The 21,421-nt window shown below is 43.3% G+C and overlaps 1 long non-coding RNA gene across 3 annotated transcripts in view; it reads right to left on the bottom strand.

Moving 5' to 3' along the window:
- The window catches only part of LOC123464079, a 120,087-nt gene that overhangs the window by 20,736 nt on the left and 77,930 nt on the right, over positions 1-21,421 (bottom strand). For all 3 annotated transcript variants that reach the window (XR_006639335.1, XR_006639336.1, XR_006639334.1), the window contains 2 exons: positions 4,160-4,298; positions 953-1,102 (listed from right to left, as the gene is read on the bottom strand). This is a non-coding gene — a long non-coding RNA (uncharacterized LOC123464079). The remainder of the gene's footprint in view (positions 1-952; positions 1,103-4,159; positions 4,299-21,421) is intronic.

Below are 21,421 nucleotides of genomic sequence, written 5' to 3'. Positions count from 1 at the left end.
CTGTCTTTGAGCGTCGCGCATTACTTAGGTGCGGGCTTGCTGCTATGACAAACTCTAATATATCAGTAGTTTAACGCAAGAGAAGATTATTTCTTCACCACGTGTGTCAAGTGGCTTTCCCCATGGAGTCCATCTATTTTACAGCTCTGCCATCCTTGAAGCACTAAAGCCCTTCACTTCCAGAGTTGACAGTTGGGGCAGGGGAAGGAAGCAGAATATTTTCATTTATTTGCAAGGAGAGACGGAGAGGAGAGAATGAGTGTACCAGGGCTTCTTGGCAGTGCAAACAAACTCAAGGTGCGTGCCACTTTGTGCATCTGGATTTATGTAGGTACTGGGGAATTGAACCCAGGCCAGCAGACTTTGCCAGCAAGTGCCTTTAACTGCTGAGCCATCTCTCATGCCCCACAACTACTTCTCTCTCTCTCTCTCTCTTTTTCTTTCAATTTTGGCTTTTCAAGGTAGGGTCTCACTCTAGCCCAATCTGACCTGGAATTCACTATGGAGTCTCAGGGTGGTCTCGAACTCACGGCGATCCTCCCACCTCTGCCTCCCGAGTGCTGGGATTAAAGGCGAGCACCACCATGCCCGGCCATATCTACCTCTTAACCTGGCTCAGATATGTTGCATGTCACTTTTGCTCCCATTCCTTTAATGAGAACTGGCATCCTGGTCCTATCTAGGAAAGGGGGATTGGAAGTTGGTAGGGCTACTTTCTGTCTTTCCATAAAAATGGCATACTGTGGAAGGAGAGCACACATCTTTGATTGTCAACCAGGATCTCACGGACTGCCTTGACCTCCTCTCTGGAGAAAGGGTTATTCACTGCTCAGATTGCAATCTAAGTGCTACTTTCTTCATGGGATGTCCCTGAAGGCCTGTGTACATGAAGCAAGGTCCACAGTTTTCCTGACCCACTGTATTGCATTTCATTCTCCACTATGACACTTACCACGTGGTGGTGTGTGGTTTGTATGTCAGTCTACTCAACTGGATGGACGGACTGTGGGATTCCTCCCTTCCTTCCTCTTCACCTCTTCCGCCCCATTCTTCCTTGTTTGTCACTGGCAGGTGGCACCATGCTACAGCCGAAGGTTCTACACTGAATAGATGGGGTTTATTTTATTTTTTTTTTAATTATTTATTTATTTATTTGAGAGCGACAGACACAGAGAGAACGACAGATAGAGGGAGAGAGAGAGAATGGGCGCGCCAGGGCTTCCAGCCTCTGCAAACGAACTCCAGACGCGTGCGCCCCCTTGTGCATCTGGCTAACGTGGGACCTGGGGAACCGAGCCTCGAACCGGGGTCCTTAGGCTTCACAGGCAAGCGCTTAACCGCTAAGCCATCTCTCCAGCCCTAGATGGGGTTTCTTGGGATGCTCTGGTAGGAGTTTGGGACCAGGACACCAACAGAATTTGACAGTGAAGGCATAGCTCATGAAATTTCAGAGGGGAATAAGGACTTTCCTGGGAGCTGATCACCTTGACTGCATTTAGAATTGCCTTAGAAATGGAATCTCCAGATATGTCCATGAAGGCACTCCCCAAAAGTTTAAACTAAGGTGGGAAGACCTGCCTTCAATATGGGCAGTACTGTCCCTCAAGCTAGGGGCCTGGGATGAATAAAAAGGAGAAAGAAGGTTGGAGAGATGGCTTAGCAGTTGGGACACTTGCCTGCGAAGCCTAGCCTTTACTCATGTTTTACTCTCCAGATCCCACGTAATCCAGACACACAAAAGGTGAGGCAAGCATAAGGTTGCACATGCCCACTAGGTGGTGCAAGCGTCTGGAGGTTGATTGCAGCGGCTGAGGCCCTGGCATACCAAATCTCTCACTCTCCCTCTGTCATTGTCTATCTCCCTCTCTCTTTCTCTCACTCTTTTAAAAAAAAAAATAATAATAAACAGCTGGGTGTGGTGGCACATGCCTTTAATCCCAGCACTCTGGAGGCAGAGGTAGGAGGATCACAGTGAGTTCAAGGCCACCCTGAGACTCCATAGTGAATTCCAGGTCAGCCTAGACTAGAGTGAAATCCTACCTCAAAAAACAAAAGAATAGAAAAAATAGGGCTGGAGAGATGTATTAACAGCTAAGGCATTTGCCTACAAATACAAAGGACCCAGGTTCAAGTCCCCAAGACCTATGTAAACCAAATGCACAGGGTGGTGTATGTGTCTGGAGTTTGTTTGAAGTGGCTGGAGGCTCTGGCGGGCATAATCTCTCTCTCTCTCTCTCAAATGAATAAATAAAAATTAAAAAAAATCAAAAACATTTAAAAAATAAAAAATAAGTAAAAAGTAAACTTAAGAGAAGGAGAAAGCAAGAACATTGGCATTCATTTCTCTTTGCTTCTTGATCGGGGACACAGGTAGCCAGCTGCCTTACGTGCCTTCCCCGCTATCACGGGCTGCACCCTCAAACTGAGCCAAAAATAAACCCTTCCTTCCTTCAGTTGTTTTTGTCAGACATTTTGTCACAGCAGGGAGAAAAATAGTTTATACAGTATGCAATCATTGTGCTTAGCTTTGGCTGAGTTTTTAAAAAAATCTTTTCATTGAGAATTTTTACACATGTACATATTGTATTTTGATCATAATTTCCTCCCTTTGCCAACGCTGCCTTCTTCTTCTCCTTCTCCTTCTTCTTCTTCTTCTTCTCCTTCTCCTTCTTCTTCTTCTTCTTCTCCTTCTTCTTCTTCTTCTTTTTTTTTCTTTTGAGGTAGGGTCTCACTCTAGTCCAGGCTGACCTGAAATTCACTATGGAGTCTCAGGGTGGCCTCGAACTCATGGTGATCCTCCTACCTCTGCCTCCCAAGTGCTGGGATTAAAGGCTTGCGCCACCATGCCTTTTCTTTCGTTTGTCACCCTTCCCATCCCCCTTGCACTGACCCATTCTTCATTCTAGCTAGTTTCTTTTCTACTTTGACATCTTTTTATTTCTTTCCCCTATCATCCATGAGGAATGTTGATGGGCCCAATATTGTGCAGGTGATGTACCTGGCTGTGATTCTTGAGGCAGAAATCTTGTCATTTCTTTCTCTCTCTCTCTCTCTCTCTCTCTCTCTCTCTCTCTCTCTCTCTCTCTCTCTTCCTCTCTCTCTCTCTGTGTGTGTGTGTTCTGAAAGCTTAGCACAGACTCTGGTAAGTAGAAATTTTGCAGTGATATTGAATGGATGAATATTTTGAGTGAATGAAGCAATCAACGAATGATTACCCTAAGGAAAAGAAGCTAGTTCTTACAAAGGAACAGATTCATTAAAAAAAAAAAAAAAAAGGCAATTAAAGGTTATCCAGGATGGAGCCTGCTATGGTGGCTTGCACCTATAATCCCAGTACTTAAGAGGCTAATGTAGGAAGATCACCCTAAGTTCAAGTCCAGTTTGGTATACAGAGAAAGTTCCAGGTCAGCCTGGGCTAGAGTGAGATCTCCTGCACCCAAACAAACAAACAAACAAAGTCTAAGGCATTAGGAACAAAATAAGTTTCCTTGTAAATATAGCAAGTATAATTAATATCTAATGAAACTATTTATTTAGAATTTTTCCAATAAGCTTCACTGTAGGAGATCTATATCTATATCTGTATCTATATCTGTATCTATATCTGTATCTATATCTATCTATATCTATCTATCTCTATCTCTATCTCTATATCTAATCTATATCTATATCTATATCTATATCTATATCTATATCTATATCTATATCTATATCTATATCTATATCTATATCTATATCTATATCTATATCTATATCTATCATCTTCTCCTCACTTCAGCACCTAACATCCAGAGTACCACAAAGAAGGTAGTCAACAAATATTTTGCAATGGACAAATGATGCATAAAAAGTATGGGCTGGAGGGATGTCTTAGCGGTTAAGGCATTTGCAAAGCCAAAGGACCCAGGTTCAATTCCTCAGGACCCATGTAAGCCAGATGCACAAGGGGCACATGTGTCTGGAACTCGTTTGCAGTGGATAGAGGCCCTGGCACACCCATTCTCTCTCTGTCTCTCTTCTCTCTCTCTCTGCTTGTACACAAATAAGTTATTTTTTAAAAAGAAATGATATGCACATCAAGATTATGCTCTTAAACCCATGAGTCATAAGAACATAATTTTGTGGAAAAAAGAAGGCAGAGAAGGACCAGTAAACTTACCAGCAACACTGGGGAAACAGTTGAGTGCACATCAGGATCTGCCACCGTCACCTCTCACTGTCCATGTCATTATCCTCTTTATGTGAGAAGATGAACAAACACTTTTTGCGGAAGTGAAAACCTCAATGGGAATTCTGGCCTGTGAGTAAATGAGAACAAATGGATGTCTCTAAAATGGTCAAACTATGAAACAGCCTTTGTAAATTAGTTAATGAGCGAAACAGGAAGAAAGGCTACAGACGATAATGTAGCCAAGACAACTGCAAAATATACTTTGCTTAAGAAAAGAAAACCTTTTGTTGATTTATTTATTGAGACAAGGCCCAGGCTGCTCTCAAACTCACAATCTTCCTGTGTCAGCCTCCTCAATGCTGTGAAAAATATCACTGAAGGAGGCCGGGAAGATGGCTCAGTGACTCAAGATGCTTGCTTCATAAGCCTGCTGAGGAGAGTTCAGACCCCTAGAACCCACATATAGTCAGACGCAAAGTCATGCTCCTGTCTGTAATTTCAGGGTTCCTATGGCAATGGAAGGTAAAATCAGAAGCATTCTGAGGTTCATGGGACAGTTGGTATGGCTTTCCCAGAAACAAACAACAAGAGAAACTACCTCAAACAAGGTGGAAGGATAGGACCAACACCCTGAAGATGTCCTCTGACCTCCACATGTGCATACCTACACCCATACACACACATACACATACATGTACAATATAACGACTAAAGAAAATACTGGCAGTGATTGAGATGGGGAGGTAATATGATGGAGAATGGAATTTCAAAGGGGAAAGTATTGGAGGGGAGGGAGGGAATTACCATGGGATATCTTTTTTATAATCTTGGAAAATGTTAATAAAAATTTAAAAATTAAAAAAAAAGAAAGAAAAAAGAAAATACTGGGCTGGAGAGATAGTTTAGAGGTTAAGGAGCTGGCCTGCAAAGCCTAAGGACTCATGTTTGACTCTCCAGGTCCCATGTAAGCCAGACACACCGTGATGCAAGCATGCAATGTCACACATGTGCACAAGGGGGTGCACGTGTCTGGAGTTCAACTGCAGTGGCCAGAGGCCTTGGCATGCCAATTCTCTCTCTTTCCCCACCCCTGCCTCTCTCACATTAAAACAAAGAGGCTAGACTGTTGGGCTTGCCTCAAAAAAATAACAAATTAAAACAAATGTTATTGAAGAGGCATTACAATAGACTAAAAGTTTATTTCTACCAAAAATTCATCTGTTTGAAACCTAACCTCTTCAATGATGATATTTGGAGATGGGGGCCTTTGGGAGGTGATGAGGTCAGAAGGCCAAAATCCTCCTAAGCGACCTCAGAGTGATCTTCACCCCCCCACACACCATCAGGGGACACAGTGAGAATGTATCATCTATAAACCAGAAAGCCGGCACCGAACATGCTGGGCTTTTCCGTTTCCAGAACTGTGAGGTCCAAACGGACCATGGTTTATAAACCGCTGCTGGTGGATCGAATGGATAGCGTCTCTCACAGCCTTGTGTGTCTGGGATTCCTGGGAGGTGGAGCCTTGCTGGGGCAGGCCTCGGGGTTTGATAATCCAGCCGCCCCCTGTCACTCTTGCTGCTTCCTCCCACCCGATGTGACAAGATGGGTCACCCTGCTGTCGGCTTTTGCCCTGTTTTTCCTGCTGAGATGAAACTTCTCCTTGAGACCTGCAGCTGAAATAAATCCTTTGCTCCCATAACCTCCTTCTGCTGGGTGTTTTGCCCCAGCAACAGGAAAGTAACCGCTACACCTCCTGGTTATATGTTGCTCCAGCAGCCCTACTGGACTAAGTTGCGCAACTATGGACACAATTCTTTTTTAAAAATTTTTTGTTTATTTTTATTTATTTATTTATTTGAGAGAGAGAAAGAGAGAGAGAGAGAGAGAGAGGGAGAGAACGGGCACGCCAGGGCCTCCAGCCACTGCAAACGAACTCCAGATGCATGCACCCCCTTGTGCATCTGGCTAACGTGGGTCCTAGGGAATAGAGCCTTGAACCAGGGTCCTTAGGCTTCACAGGCAAGCGCTTAACCACCTCTCTAGCCCAGAAGCAATTCTTTAGTAGACCTTATGTGACAAGTTTTCATTTAGCTAATCTGCATGGCTTCATGAAGATATCATGTTAGCAATATCATGGGAACCACCTGGTGAGATGGGCAACATTCAAGCGCAAGGACAGCTTGCGATACACAATCTTAGTATAGGTATCTTAGTATAGGTATCTGGAGGCTCTGAAAGTTCTATAGATGAATAAATGACTTCCTGTTTGGACTGGTTCATGGTCATTATGAGATTGATGATGTTGTTGACAGACCTTTTCTTTTGTCCCCTGTTTTTTTGAAACTGACCATACATGAGTGGCAGATCTAAGCATTAAATGAACTGAAATGGGATAAGATAGTTAATTCTGCACACGTTTGGTGGCATACAAGGACAGGACTAGCATTGGTACTATTTTTTAAATTTTTTTGGTTTATTTATATTTATTTATTTGAAAGTGACAGACAGAGAAAGAGGTAGAGAGAGAGAGAGAGAATGGGCGCGCCAGGGCCTCCAGCCACTGCAAACGAACTCCAGATGCGTGTGCCCCCTTGTGCATCTGGCTAACGTGGGTCCTGGGGAATTGAGCCTCGAACTGGGGTCCTTAGGCTTCACAGGCAAGCGCTTAACCGCTAAGCCATCTCTCCAGCCCTAACATTGGTACTTTTTGTCAATGGAATACAGAAACAATGAGTGCTAACCAATTCCGGGTCTTACCTTTAAAAAGCCTCTCGTGTAGTTGTGTAGTTGTTCTCTGAAGGCTTTCTGTCCCACTGGCTGAGTTGAGGGTTCTCTGGGAACCCTAGAAAACATGACTACAGCTCAGAAGAAGCCTATGTCTCTGAATTTCTGGATAGTGCGGATCGCCTCGTCTCCCACTTCTCAGCTCCAACCAGTGCGCATCGGACTGTGACAAGAGCTGTGTCTGTGGGACTGTCGAGATGGCCTCGTGGTTACGGGTGTTGGCTGGCAAAGCTTGCCAGCCTGGTTCAATTTCCCGGTACCCACATAAAGCCAGTTGCACAGATTGGCACATGCTTCTGGAGTTCGTTTGCAGTGGCATGAGGCCCTGGCATGCCCATTCTCTCCTTGCAAATTATATATATATATATAAAAGAACAGTGTGTTTATTTTAGATCAAACCTTTCAGATTTGGGGGGGTCATTTGTCACAATTAGCCTAGTCTGACCAGTGACTTATTTTCCAACTTTCCTCTTAGCCACAAGAAGAAAGAGTAATGGGTTAATTTCGGGAGTCCCAGAAGCTCAAGAAAAAGGAAAATATTGGTGACCAAGCTCAATATCGGAGAATATTGCATTTAGCAGAGTCTAGAGTGATTTCTTTTTTCTCTTCTTTTTTTCTTTTCTTTTCTTCTCTTCTCTTCTCTTCTCTTCTCTTCTCTTCTCTTCTCTTCTCTTCTCTTCTCTTCTCTTCTCTTCTCTTCCTTCCCTTCCCTTCCCTTCTTCTCGTCTCTTCTTTGGCAGTGTTACGGATTACATGCAGGGCAGGGCCATATGCATGTTAGCCAAGTACTCTACCACTGAGCTATATCCCTAGCCACTGGAGTGAACTTTACAGCCTTAGAAATTCTCACAGGGTTGAGGTCATACACATTACTTCTGCTTTTCTTTTTAAAATATATATATTTATTTATATATTTATCTGATGGGGAGAAAGAGAGAGAGAGAGAATGGGCGTGCCAGGGCCTCCAGCCACTGCAAATGAACTCCAGACGCGTGTGCCACATCACCTCATGCATCTGGCTAATGTGGGTCCTGGGGAATTGAACCTGGGTCATTTGGCTTTGCAGGCAAACTCCTTAACCGCTAAGCCATCCCTCCAGCCTTACCTTTGCTTTCATAACCATTCTTGAGGTCATTTTGATAGTCCTGAGAGAAGAGTGAAATACCACCTCCAACCTAGTTGTCCTGTGAATCCTCAACATAAACTAGTAGATTGACTATATGCAGAGTTCAAATAATAGCACATCTAAACCTGCTTGTTTCCATTTTTTTTCTAAACATGGTGATTAAGGAGAAGCACAAATATATTGGTAAGAAATTTTCTGCCTGGGAGCATATTTGTAAATGATTATAAAATGTTGTGGTTAGGTACAATACTAGTCGACAATTAGGGGGACCCAAACATCATGTAAAAAAATGTGATATTTTTGAGTGTGCTTGCCTGAAGATGTTATTGGGAAACTTTTGTTTACTTACCAGACTTTGAAATTTAAGACCATCTTTAACTAGCCTCAAGGTATTAAGGACAATAAATAAAAATGTGCTGATGGAAAACATTTAAAAAATAACTTGTTATGGTCTTTCAAATAATAAAGGGTAAATTCAGCTTAAATCAGAATACAGGCTCCACATTCATCTAGCCTGCTCAACAAAACCCCAGATTTAGCATCTGGATTCTAGGAGTCATCTCTGTCAGGATGCTCAACCAAATTGTTTTTAGAAATATTTTATTTTTTACTTATTTGCAAAGATGAGAGAGAGAGAGAAAAATAGCTACACCAAGGCCTCACACCACTGCAACTGAACTCCAGATGCATGCACCACCCTATGCATCTGGCTTTACGTGGGTACCAGGAAACTGAACCACGCTGACATAACACACCATATTCCATTGACAAAAAGTGCCAAAGATTATCCTGTTCTTGTATGGCATAGATCTGCCACTCATCTCTTGGTCAGTCTCAGAAAAAAAAAAATGTTTGTCAGCACCATCATCAGTCTGAACCATCTTCTTCAGCCATTTCATTAAAAGAAGTTTGGCAGGAGACCGGGACATGGGTTCTAGAAATTGCTAGAAAGTTCCTGGCTCTTAGTTGTTAATCTAGTTCCACTGGTAGAAAGATGACCACTTAATCTGTCTACTTCTAGAAGGATGAACTTGGAGACTGTCAAGGTCCAGGCAAAGAAAAGAGGGACAGAGTCAGCAGAAGGTCCCATTTCTTTTTTTTTTTTTTTTTTTTTTATTTATCTATTTATTTATTTGAGAGCGACAGACACAGAGAGAAAGACAGGTAGAGGGAGAGAGAGAGAATGGATGCGCCAGGGCTTCCAGCCTCTGCAAATGAACTCCAGACGCGTGCGCCCCCTTGTGCATCTGGCTAACGTGGGTCCTGGGGAACTGAGCCTCGAACCGGGGTCCTTAGGCTTCACAGGCAAGCGCTTAACCGCTAAGCCATCTCTCCAGCCCAGGTCTCATTTCTTAGAAGAGTCCCCATGGGACGCAGACAGGAGAAAAAGATGGGACATTTCTCTTCAGGGAAAACAATCCCTGACTTCATTTTCCAAGGCTGAAAATTAAGCTCTCAGAATGCCCTTGCACGCCTCATCTCTTTTACAATCTTCATCTTTAGCCCTTTTCCCTAGACACTATCCCTTTTTCTTTTTCTTTTTCTTCTCACCCGACATTTCCAGGACCACACCTGGTACTTACTGAAGTTCCCCAAGGCTATGTCAAAATCACATAGAAGCCAGGCGTGGTGGCACACACCTTTAATCCCAGCACTCTGGGAGGCAGAGGTAGGAGGATCGCCATGAGTTCGAGGCCAGCCTGAGACTCCATAGTGAATTCCAGGCCAGCTTGGGTTAGATCGAGACCCTACCTTGAAAAACAAACAACAACAACAACACCAAAAATCATATAGAAACTTGTCAGTGTAGCACCTGCCTGTGATCCCAGCCCTTGTGAGGATGAGACAGATGGATGGTGCTAAGTTCCAGGCCAGCTTGGGCTGCGGAGTGCAATGTGTCTCAAAACAATTACATCAGAATCAAGCAGGAAAACGAGCGGGCTGAAGCAAATGCTGCCAGGAGACTGGATAACTTTCGAGATGAGTCTTTTCATCAGCTCAAAGATGTGGGACTTCCTTGTATATACCCTAGTCAGAGGCCTTAGACTGGACATAAAAATCTGTTTTGTTTTTTTTTAAAGATAGTCTCACTATGTTCCATAGGCCGGCTGTGAACTTGAGATCTTCCTACCTCAGCGTTTTCCGTGGTTGGCTTGACATAAAATCTAAGAAAAGACTGATATGGACGGAGGAGACAGCTCAGCTGTTAAAGTTACTTGCTTGCAAAGCTTGTTGGCCTGGATCCAATGCCCCAGGACCTATGTAGAGCCAGATGCACAAAGTGTCTGGAGTTAGTTTGCAATGGCAAGAAGCCCTGATGTGCCCATACTATCTCTTTTGGCAAATAAATACGAGCAAACATTTTCAAAGCAAGAACACAGAAAAGACTAATGTGTCTGCACAGCTACCTCACGGGAGTGTTTCCCACCCTCTTCTGTCAATGATAAGAAAGATTTATCTCCCAAGGGCTGTGCGCTTTGAAAGATCTTTAGCTACAAATAAACTTCATCTGTAAAGATTTACGTATTTATTATTGGAAGTATTACCTTAATGGATGGTCAGTGCATATTATTAACAATCATCACAGTAGCCTGCAGAAGGGAAATTATTGGTCCTATTTAAAAAAATATATTTTATTTTATTTATTTAACACAGAGACATAGAGGCAGATAGAGAAAGAGAGAATGGATGCGCCAGGGCTTCTAGCCACTGCAAATGAACTCCAGATGCTTGCTCCCCCTTGTGCATCTGGCTTACATGGGACCTGGGGAACCAAACCTGGGTCCTTAGGTTTAGCAGGCAAGTGCCTTAACCATTAAGCCATCTCTCCAGCCCCTATTAGTTCTATGTTTTTGTTTTGTTTTTCAAGGTAGGGTCTCACTCTAGCCCAGGCTGACCTGGAATTCACTCTGTAGTCTCAGGGTGGCCTCAAACTCATGGTGATCCTCCTACCTCTGCCTCCTGAGTGCTGGGATTAAAGGCGTGCACCACCACTCCCGGAAGTTCTGTTTTTTTTTGTTTTTTTGTTTTTTTTATAAACAAGTAAAGTGAGGTTTTGGAGGTGGTAGGTAAATTGCCCAGGTCTTCTCACTAAAAACTAATTTCTGGTTGACCTCATCCTTAAACACATGTTCTTTCCTGTATATAACTCTTTTTGCTCATTGTTACTTTTCTTTTGTTTTTATTGCTATTTATTAATAAAATTATTGTTACTTAATTATCATTATGTTTATTTTTTAGATTTTTAAATTATCTTTCAGCATAAATAAATATAAAGGATGTATGTGTATGCGTGTGCACGCACACACCACTGTGGGTGTGTGCTTAGGTCAGAGGATGATCTCCAGGTACTGGACCTCCCCTTCCAACTTGCCTGCGGCAGCGTCTGTCACGCATCGTTCACTACTATGCTCACCAGGCCCGCTGGTCCCTGAGCTTCGCAGCAATTCTCCTGTCTCTGCCATCTCACCACTGTTGTGCTGGGATTACATAAGCCCACCACAGCCGCCGCGGATGACATATGGGGACCCAAACTCAGTTATTCAGGATTATATAGCAAGCGTTTCCTCCACTGAGCCATCTCTCCAACCCCACTATTTTGACTTTTTTTTTTTTTTTTTTTTTTTTTTAGGACAGGGTCTCACTATGTAGCCCAGGGTGGCCTCATACTCACAGTCCTTCTGATCCAGTTTTGCCTAGTGCTGGGATCATAGGCATGAGCCACGCCTATCCCCCGCACCATATATTCCTCTCTACCTAAAAACACAACCAATTAGAATTTCTTCATACGGGGTTGGACCGATGGCTCAGGTTAAAGGCACATGCTTGCAGAACCCGACAGCCCAGTATCCATGTAAAGGCAGATACACAAAGTGGCACATGCATCTGGAGTTCATTTGCAATGGCAGGCGCTCTGGGGAACCCATTCTCTCTGTCTCTGTCTCTCGTAAATAAATAAAATATTTTAAAACAATGAGTTATTTCTTTATAAAGGGCTATGTTCCTTACAATCTCCCCCACCTTCCAGTCCCATACGCCTTATTATGCTAGTTCATCTCTTTGGGGTTTATTCTCTGTAAATATACAAAATCCTCTAGGAATATTTAAGGGCTGGACATAGTTCAAGCGATTCTGACTCTACCTTGTTAGGACTCGGAGAGTCTAGAAATCCAGCCTAGAAGCTGCAGTTGGCAGTTCAAAACAAATGCAAGTTGGCCAGAAGGGAGTTCAGCACCTAGACCCAGGCACAGCCTGTCCTCCCCTGGGATTCTTCCAGTGGTTTGAATCTACTGAGTGTCACGCCACGGGCTGTGTGAAGCAGGAAAACACTATGAGAAAACAAAATTTGGCATGGAAAATCACCGAAGCACAGCAGGCTACGCTGGCAAAGAAAAGGAAGGAAGGAGGAAAAGAAAAGAAAACAAAAAAAGAATAGGTGGGGATGGAGACGGGGAAGGACCAGCCCAGGAGAAGAAAAGAAAGCAGCTGGAGGTCCTGGCACGCCCACCCTCTCTCTGTCTAACTCTCTCTCTCTCAAATAAATAAATAATTTTTTTTTTTTTTAAAAAAAGGAAGCAGGAAAGAGAGAAAAGAGAAAATGAACAGCTTCATATTATTTGGTCTTGTTAACGAACTGTGGGGTTTTTTTTAGCACCAATGACTAACTCCAGTTGTAAAACAAGACTTAGGAACCTGAATAGTATCTGAAGGTTAAATTCTGTTGTTTCTCTGCAGAAAATTCACAACTACCCTAGCTGAAAAACAAAATAACAACAACAACAACAAAACCCAAAAATGGACATTACAAACAAATAGGCAATCATCACCCCACCAAAAAATGCCCTTTAGGGGTCTGGGAACCCAGGACAGCCTTGGGTAGAGTTTAACAGGTGTGGCTATTTAATTGCTTTAGAACAAAGTGCTCCGAGCCGGGCGTGGTGGCGCAGGCCTTTAATCCCAGCACTCGGGAGGCAGAGGTAGGAGGATCACCGTGAGTTCGAGGCCACCCTGAGACTACATAGTGAATTCCAGGTCAGCCTGGGCTAGAAAACAAAAACAAAAACAAACAAACAACAACAACAAAAAGTGCGTATTTATCTCTCATTTTATTTATTTATTTTTTTCTGGAGAGGCTCACATTCTTAGTTTGAACAGAGAAGTCCTTCAGCTTGGCTGGGCAGATCTTCACAGGATCAGATGCCCAGTTCAAGGCAGCTGTGCAAGGAGCAGTAAGCTGCTGGCCAGGAAGCGCACGTGTGCTTGATCCTGGTTCTGAAAATCATGGCGCTCAAGAGGCGTCTAAAGATCTATTTACTTTGCACCCAAATAAATGGTCTTCCTTAACTTTTTAAAATTCTGGAACATAGGGCTGGAGAGATGGCTTAGCGGTTAAGCCCTTGCCTGTGAAGCCTAAGGACCCCGGTTCGAGGCTCGCTTCCCCAGGTCCCACGTTAGCCAGATGCACAAGGGGGCGCACGCGTCTGGAGTTCGTTTGCAGAGGCTGGAAGCCCTGGTGCGCCCATTCTCTCTCTCTCCCTCTATCTGTCTTTCTCTCTGTGTCTGTCGCTCTCAAATAAATAAATAATTAATTAAAAAAAATTCTGGAACATAAAGTGATTTGTGAAGATGGGAGGAGGAGGTGGAGGAGGAAGTAAGGGAAAATTACTTTAGAACATAATTTTAGAAATGTTCGGGTTGAGGAGATGGCTCAGTGATTAAAGGCACTGCTTGCAAAGCCTGGTGGTCAGGGTTCACTTCCCCAGACACACAAAGTGGTACATGAGTCTGGAGTTTGACTGTAGCAGGAAGAGGCCCTGGCATACCCACATCCATTCTTTCTCCCTCTTTCTCTCATAGGTTTTTTAATTTCATTATCTTAATTTCTAGTCTTCTATCTTTAGTAACTGCCAGTAAAAAGATCTGTTTGTCTATGGCTGAATTCTGGTTAATGATCACTTTCAGTGGGTCTTCTCCCTGAGCCCAAAGAATAAGTAGTCTCTTCTGGACCTCATATTCCAGAAATTTTTTGCCCTGATTAGCTACTTTTGGAGAAAAAAAAATTGCACTCCGGGATGGCATCCACTCCATAAAGAGGAAAAAGTTTTGGGTAATACTCTCTCATTGTTTGATTATTTTGAAACAAGATTTTACATAGCCCAGACTAGCCTTGAGCTCCTGATTCTCGCCTCGACATCTTAGTGCTGGGATGACAGGCGTGTACCACCACGCCCAGTTCATCTTCCTCTTTATACAAGGGAAAGACTACATCTTAGGGCTGGAGAGATGGCTTAGTACTTAAAGTGAAGCTTAAGGACTCATATTCGATTCTCCAGATTCTGTGTAAGCCAGACACAAGAGGCAACACAATTGTGCAAGGCCACACATGTGCACAAGGTGGCGCATGTGTCTGGAGTTCAATTACAGTGACTGGAGGCCCTGGTGTGCCAATTATCTCTCTTGCTCTCACTGTCACTCTCTCACACTTTTTATTATATATTATTTTCTTGGGAGCCAGGCAATTCCTGACAGCCACTTCACCTGAACACTTAAAGTAGGGACACTCCTTTTTATTATATTTTTATTTTTTTTTACTTATTTATTTGACAGAAAAAAAGAGGCAGAGAGAGAGAGAGAGAATGAGCACACCAGGGCCTCTAGCCACTTCAAACTAACTCTAGACATGTGTGCCACCTTGTGCATCTGGCCCACATGGGTCCTGGGAATTGAACCTGGGTCCTTTGACTTCACAGGCAAACGCCTTAACCGCTCAGCTATCTCTCCAGCCTAGGGGGTACTTCCCTTTAAGAGGTATAAGTAGTATACCATTTTGTAGCCCAGCTATTAAAAGGTGCTAGTGGGGCTGGGGTTGGTAGCTTGTGGAACATGTATGAAGCTCTCAGCTATATCCCAGTATCACCCAAACTAGGGGTGGTGGGCTGGAGAGATGGCTGAGCAGTTAAGGTGCCTGCATGAGAAGCCTAAGGACCCACGTTTGATTCCTCAGCAACCACATAAAGCCAGATGTACAAGGTGGAGCATGTGTCTGAAGTTCATTTGCAGTGGCTAGAGGGCCTGGTGTGCCCATTCTCATATCTACATATCTATATATATATCTGCCTCTTTCTCACTCTCTCTTAAATAAGTCAATCAAATAAAATATTTTCAAAGAACCTAGTTATGGTAGCCCGTGCCTGTGATCCTAGCATTCTGGAAGTAGAAGCTGGAGAATCAGGAGAGCAAGACCATTGTTGACTACGTAGGGAGTTTGAGGCCAGCCTAGGAACCACAAGACTCTTAAAATAGTAAATAAATTATAAATAAATAAAGCCGGGTATGGTGGCACATGCCTTTAATCCCAGCACTCGGGAGGCAGAGGTAGGAGGACCACTGTGAGTTCAAGGCCACCCTGAGACTACATAGTGAATTCCAGCTCAGCCTGGGCTAGAGTGAGACCCTACCTCAAAGAAACAACAACATTGACAAAGAGTAAGACTTAATTACTTTATATATATATATTGGTTTTTCGAGGTTGGGTCTCACTCTAGCCCAGGCTGAGCTGGAATTCACTATGTAGTCTCAGGGTGGCCTTGAACTTTTGGTGAGGGGATCCTCCTACCTCTGCCTGCTAAGCGCTGGGATTAAAGGCATGCGCCACCATGCCTGGCTCAAGTCTTATCTTTTTTTTTTTTTTAGCCTGTTATTAATAAGCTATCATCTCCTTAGCCTATGGATTCAATACTAACCCCACCAATAGTGGGCAACCAGGCATCATATTTGGTCTAATATATCTAGCAGTAAACATACAGCGTTACCCATGGGGAATTTGACCAGAGTCTGAACCTGACTCTTTTCAAGCCTTTAGATCTAATTACCAGCTTGCAAGATTAAAGAACAGAAGAGCATGAAATAAAATAAATGTGAACGTGGAAAGGGGAGAGAGCACTAGATGAAACATAATGTCTAAATAAAATACGTGACTCTTGTTTGAATGAAACAGAATCAAAAGATGCTTGGGGGACAGGGAAGATCATTCAGTTGACAAAGTGCTTGCTGTACAGGCATGAGGACTTATTTTTGTTGTTATTGTGTTTTGGTTTCTTGAGGTAGGGTCTCGCTCTTGCTCAGGCTGACCTGGAATTCACTATGTAGTCTCAGGGTGGCCTCGAACTCACGGCGATCCTCCTGCCTCTGCCGCCCGAGTGCTGGGATTGAAGGTGTGCGCCAGCACGCCCAGCAAGGATCTTGGTTTTGATCCCCAGTACCCATGTAAAATCCAGGCACAGTGGCCCACATCCGTGTTAGTCTAGTCAATGGGAAATGATGCACTCTTCAGTGGGGATCATGTCTCAAAAAAATAAGGTTTTAAGCCAAAGGAAGTGTAGGACTGCTTACAACGTAATCTTCTAGACACAGAGTGGCCTGGTTATCCATGACCTCGTAGTGCTTGGCATTACCTACACAAGACTGTCATGCCCAAGAGGGATGTTTTAAAAGAGGGAGAAATAGAGAGTTATTCTTCATTGGGTAGACTTCATGTTTGGGATAACAAAAACGTTCTGGAAACAGACTGTGGTGATAGTTGTACAATATTGCAAATGTACTTAATACCACTGAGTGATACACTTAAGATGGTTCAAATGGTAAATGTGTATTCTGCCATAATACAAAAGACCTTTCAGAGGACAGACAGGGAAATTTATAATGTGGACAGATATATAATGCTGTTAAAAAATTATGTGACTTGTGCATGATAGTGGAATTGTGCTTACCTAAAAATGTGTTTATCTTTCAGCAATTCAGGTTTTGCACATGAACTTTACTAAATGATACGTATTAGCTTTACTTCAGAAATGAGGAAAGTGGGCTGGAGAGATGGCTTAGTGGTTAAGCGCTCGCCTGTGAAGCCTAAGGACCCCGGTTTGAGGCTCGGTTCCCCAGGTCCCACGTTAGCCAGATGCACAAGGGGGCGCACGCGTCTGGAGTTCGTTTGCAGAGGCTGGAAGCCCTGGCGCTCCCATTCTCTCTCTCTCCCTCTATCTGTCTTTCTCTCTGTGTCTGTCTCTCTCAAATAAATAAATAAATAAAAATTAAAAAAAAAAGGTGGATCCTTACTTAAAAAAAAAAAAAGAAATGAGGAAAGTGAAGACTATGTGGCACAAGTTTAGCAATTATCTCATCTAGGTGATAGATACCGTGTGTTCATTACACTATTATAGAATTATGTGTGGAAGAGGAGAACTATGGATACACCATCTCTACAGACCAATTGGTAGCTGGGGTTCTACCTTGGAAACATGAGTTCTCTCTGTGCCAGTGCTCTTTCTCTCTCTCTCTCTCTCTCTCTCTCTCTCTTTGGCTTTTCAAGGTAGGGTCTCACTCTGGTCCAGGCTGACCTGGAATTAACTCTGTCATCTCAGGGTGGCCTTGAACTCATGGCAATCCTCCTACCTCTGCCTCCCGAGTGCTGGGGTTAAAGGTGTGCGCCACCACGCCCGGCTGCCAATGCTCTCTTGAAGGGCAAAGTCTCTCGCAGTATGAAGGTGGCACAGGATAAATGCTAGTGGGCATAACCATGTAAGTCTAACTGGTTACATTAAAAAAAATAATAACTCAGGCTGGAGAGATGGGTCAGTGGCTAAGGAGCTTGCTTGCAAAGCCTAAGGGCCTGAGTTTGATTACCCAGAACCCGCACAAAGCCAGATGCACAAGGTGGCACATACATCTAGAGTTCATTTGCCATGGCTAGAGGCCCTGGTGTACCTATTAAATTTCTCTCCCTATCTGCCTCTTTCTTTTTCTCTCAAATAAATAAACTATTTTAAAAAAATAGCTCAGAGAAAAGTTAAAGAGTGAAGAAAAAGTTTCAATCCAAAACCAGAGTATAAGAAGTCTGCCCAGGGGGAGGGAGGGCATTGCCATGGGATATTGTTTATAATCATGGAAAATGTTAATAAAAAATAGTTGAAAAGAAAAAAAATAAAGTTAAAAAATAAAAAAAAAAGAAGTCTGCCCAAAGAATCACTGCTCTAAGCTGTAAATAGTTCCCTACCTATCCCCACGTTCTCCGTCAAGGGTTATACTATTTAATTGTAATGAAAAAAACAGACAGTCGCATGTCTGGGAGCTAACCAGAGAGAAGGGGACTGCTTTTATCAAAGGCATCCTGTAGATCATTTTCCTTTTACAAATCAACATACCATAAGCAAGTCAGTAGGTCACGTCTCTTCCAGGTAATCACGAAGCTCATCTTCATCTTTCTTCTTTATCATAAATAGAAGTGTAGCATGCCTTCACTAGCGGTGATTCCAGAAGAGAAGGGAAGAAAAGGAAATCTAGGCCCAGCGTGGTGGCACACGCCTTTAACCCCAGCGCTCTAGAGGTGAGAGGCGGAAGTAAGAGGGAAACACTGTGAGTTGGAATTCACAGCCTGGAGCTAAAGAATGAATGCCAAATCAGCCTGGGTTAGAGTGAGAAGCCTACCTTGAAAAAAAAAAAAAAAAAGGCTGGAGAGATGGCTTAGCAGTTAAAGCATTTGCCTGCAAAGCCAAAGGACCCAGGTTCAATTCCCCAGGACCCATGTAAGCCAGATGCACAAGGTGGCACATGCGTCTGGAGTTTGTTTGCAGTGGCTGGATGCCCTGGTGCATCCACTCTCTCTCTCTCTCTCCCTGTCTCTCTCTCTCTCTCTCTTCCTCTCTCTCTCCTTTTCTCTGCCTCTTTCTCTCCAATAAATAAACAAAAATATTTTTTAAAAAACGAAAGAAAATAAAACAGTAAAACTAAAGGAAAGCTAACCACTCATACTGCAATTAGAGTAAGTCTCTAGAATTGTAACTGGGTGGTGCCCCTTCCCAGCATGCTGATAAACATCTACAAAGCATTTCATTTATACTAACAACTGTGGCTTTGATATAAAACACAACTCGCTTTAATGATTGTGCAATTGCTTTCTGGATTGAAATGTTACTTGAAATGTGCAGATTCCGCTCTCCATTGGATCTTTGATTTCCGAGAAACTTAGAGCATTCTAACTCACTAAGGCATTCTGCTCAGGTTTAATTTTACCTCATCCACCACCTGTCTCTCTATACCTCTGCCTGAAACCTTCCTTCCAAGAAAAGACTATCTCGGATTTTATCACAGGGGCTTTATTTCATCTTCCATTCTGAATGGTAGTTATACTGGATATGAGGTTTTTTCTTTCTTCTTTCCTTCCTTCCTTCCTTCCTTCCTTCCTTCCTTCCTTCCTTCCTTCCTTCCTTCCTTCCTTTCTTTCATTCTTTTTGATTTTCAAGGCAGGGTCTCACTCTAGCTCAGGCTGACCTGGAATTCACTATGTATTCTCAGGGTGGCCTTGAACTCATGACGATTCTCCTACCTCTGCCTCCCAAGTGCTGGGATTAAAGACATGTGCTACCATACCCGGCTGGATATAAGATTCTTAACTGATCTCTTTTTCTTTTCTTTTTTTTTTTAAATATATTTTATTTATTTATTTGAAAGAGAGAAAGAGGGAGAGAGAGAGAAAGAGAGAGAGAGAGAGAGAATGGGCTTGCCAGGGCCTCCAGGCACTGCAAACGAACTCTAGATGCATGCGCCCCCTTGTGCATCTGGCTCACATGAGTCCTGGAGAATCGAACGGGGATCCTTTGGCTTTGCAGGGAAATGCCTTAATAGATAAGCCATCTCCCTAGCCCCTGAGCTCTTTTTCTGTGAACATTTTGAATACATGAGGTTTTAGCAAAGCTCTCTTTGCCTTTACCCCTGTGCTCAATCTCTCATGTTTCTCTCTCTCATTATCTATCCCCTCTTGTTCTCTCTCTCCTTCCTCTTCTGTTCACCTCACGTGGTCTGCTTCTGGCGGGCTCTGATATCTAGCTCTTAGGCCCCGCTAGCTGCAAGCTCATTGTGCTTTTCGTTGTCATAATATTCTGGAAACATAAATTGTTCCATGCTTTGATCCAATCAAATTGAAGCAGGCCTAGCTTTTGAAGTCTGTCTTTAAGCTTTTCTTCTGAGCCCAAGCGGGCTCTTCAGAACTTTCTCTTTCCCTGTTTTAGCCAATCTCAAACTTAGCTTACAGCTCTCATGAAGACCACCAGCTTCCTTTCCATCCATCGTTTATCACCAACCTCTCTATTGTTCTTAAGAACTAACTTGAACTTGAACTTCTCCATGTTCTATTCCAAATAGAGTCCACTTCCTTTTCTCAGAGCTCCTTGCCCTTTGGACAGAGTGTCCAGGGGCTCTCCTCTAGGACTTGGCGTGGCTGGAATATCTCACTTCTCTTAGATTGATGTCCTTGCTTTAAAAGAAGAGCGATGTGTGGGGGCAATAACCACTGCTGTTCCTGGCTTGTATTCCCCTCTGTCTCACGTACAAACTACAGTGGGTAAAATCAGGACCCTGGGTTTTATCAGTCTATGACATCTTGGGAAGAGTTTCCATTCTACAAATGGAGGCTTGGTCAGGAATGGAGCCCCTAACCTGTTGGTTGTACTTTTCTGGAATTTAGCACCTGGAACATGGATCTAGGAAGGAGCAGAAATCCCATCATTCACACCGAAGTCAATGACCAGAAGACAGGGCAAGGGAAGCTCTATTTTCCTGGCCATATCTGTTTCAAGTTGGAGCTCCTGTCATAGCAAACCTCAGCGTGGGAGGCTGGAAGAGAGTTTGTGGTTCAGATACCATAGGGTTCTTGTTGGAGGATGAGTAAATCTCCCTGAATAAATGATTACTTATTTGCTGCATGCTCTTAGAAAACTATGCAGAGACTCTTAATGGTTATTTTTATGATATTTTTCCCAGTCACGGTTATTTTGTTGAGAGTGGGACTACAAAGCTCCTTACGCTATCATTCTGAAAATCATCTCCTAATAGGATCTTAATAGCTCCGAACATTTTCTTGACTGTTAATAATGTTTGTTTTTTATATAATTTTTTTGTTTATTTTTATTTATTTGACAGCAAAGGACACAGAGAGAAAGGCAGATATATATATAGAGAGAATGGGCACACCAGGGCCTCCAGCCAATGCAAATGAACTCCAGATGTGTGTGCCCCCTTGTGCATCTGGCTGACATGGGTCCTGGGAAGCGAGCTTCCAACTAGGGTCCTTAGGCTTCACAGGCAAGCGCTTACCATTAAGCCATCTCTCCAGCCCTGTTTTTTTTTTTTTTTTTCCCTGAGCTTCCTCTCAGGGTTAGGGATCTGATTAAAAAATGTGCAATATGAAGACTAAGTTGAAGGTGATACTGGAAATATAATATAGCTAGATCACCCCAGATCAAATGAAAACTTTACAGACAGGCTCTGAGCACCGTCTCGCTTGTGTA

This window comes from Jaculus jaculus, chromosome 10 (assembly GCF_020740685.1).
Source record: "Jaculus jaculus isolate mJacJac1 chromosome 10, mJacJac1.mat.Y.cur, whole genome shotgun sequence".
Classification (NCBI taxonomy): domain Eukaryota; kingdom Metazoa; phylum Chordata; class Mammalia; order Rodentia; family Dipodidae; genus Jaculus; species Jaculus jaculus.
Note: the sequence above shows the minus strand (reverse complement) of the source record. Positions and strands in the feature narration are given on the sequence as shown.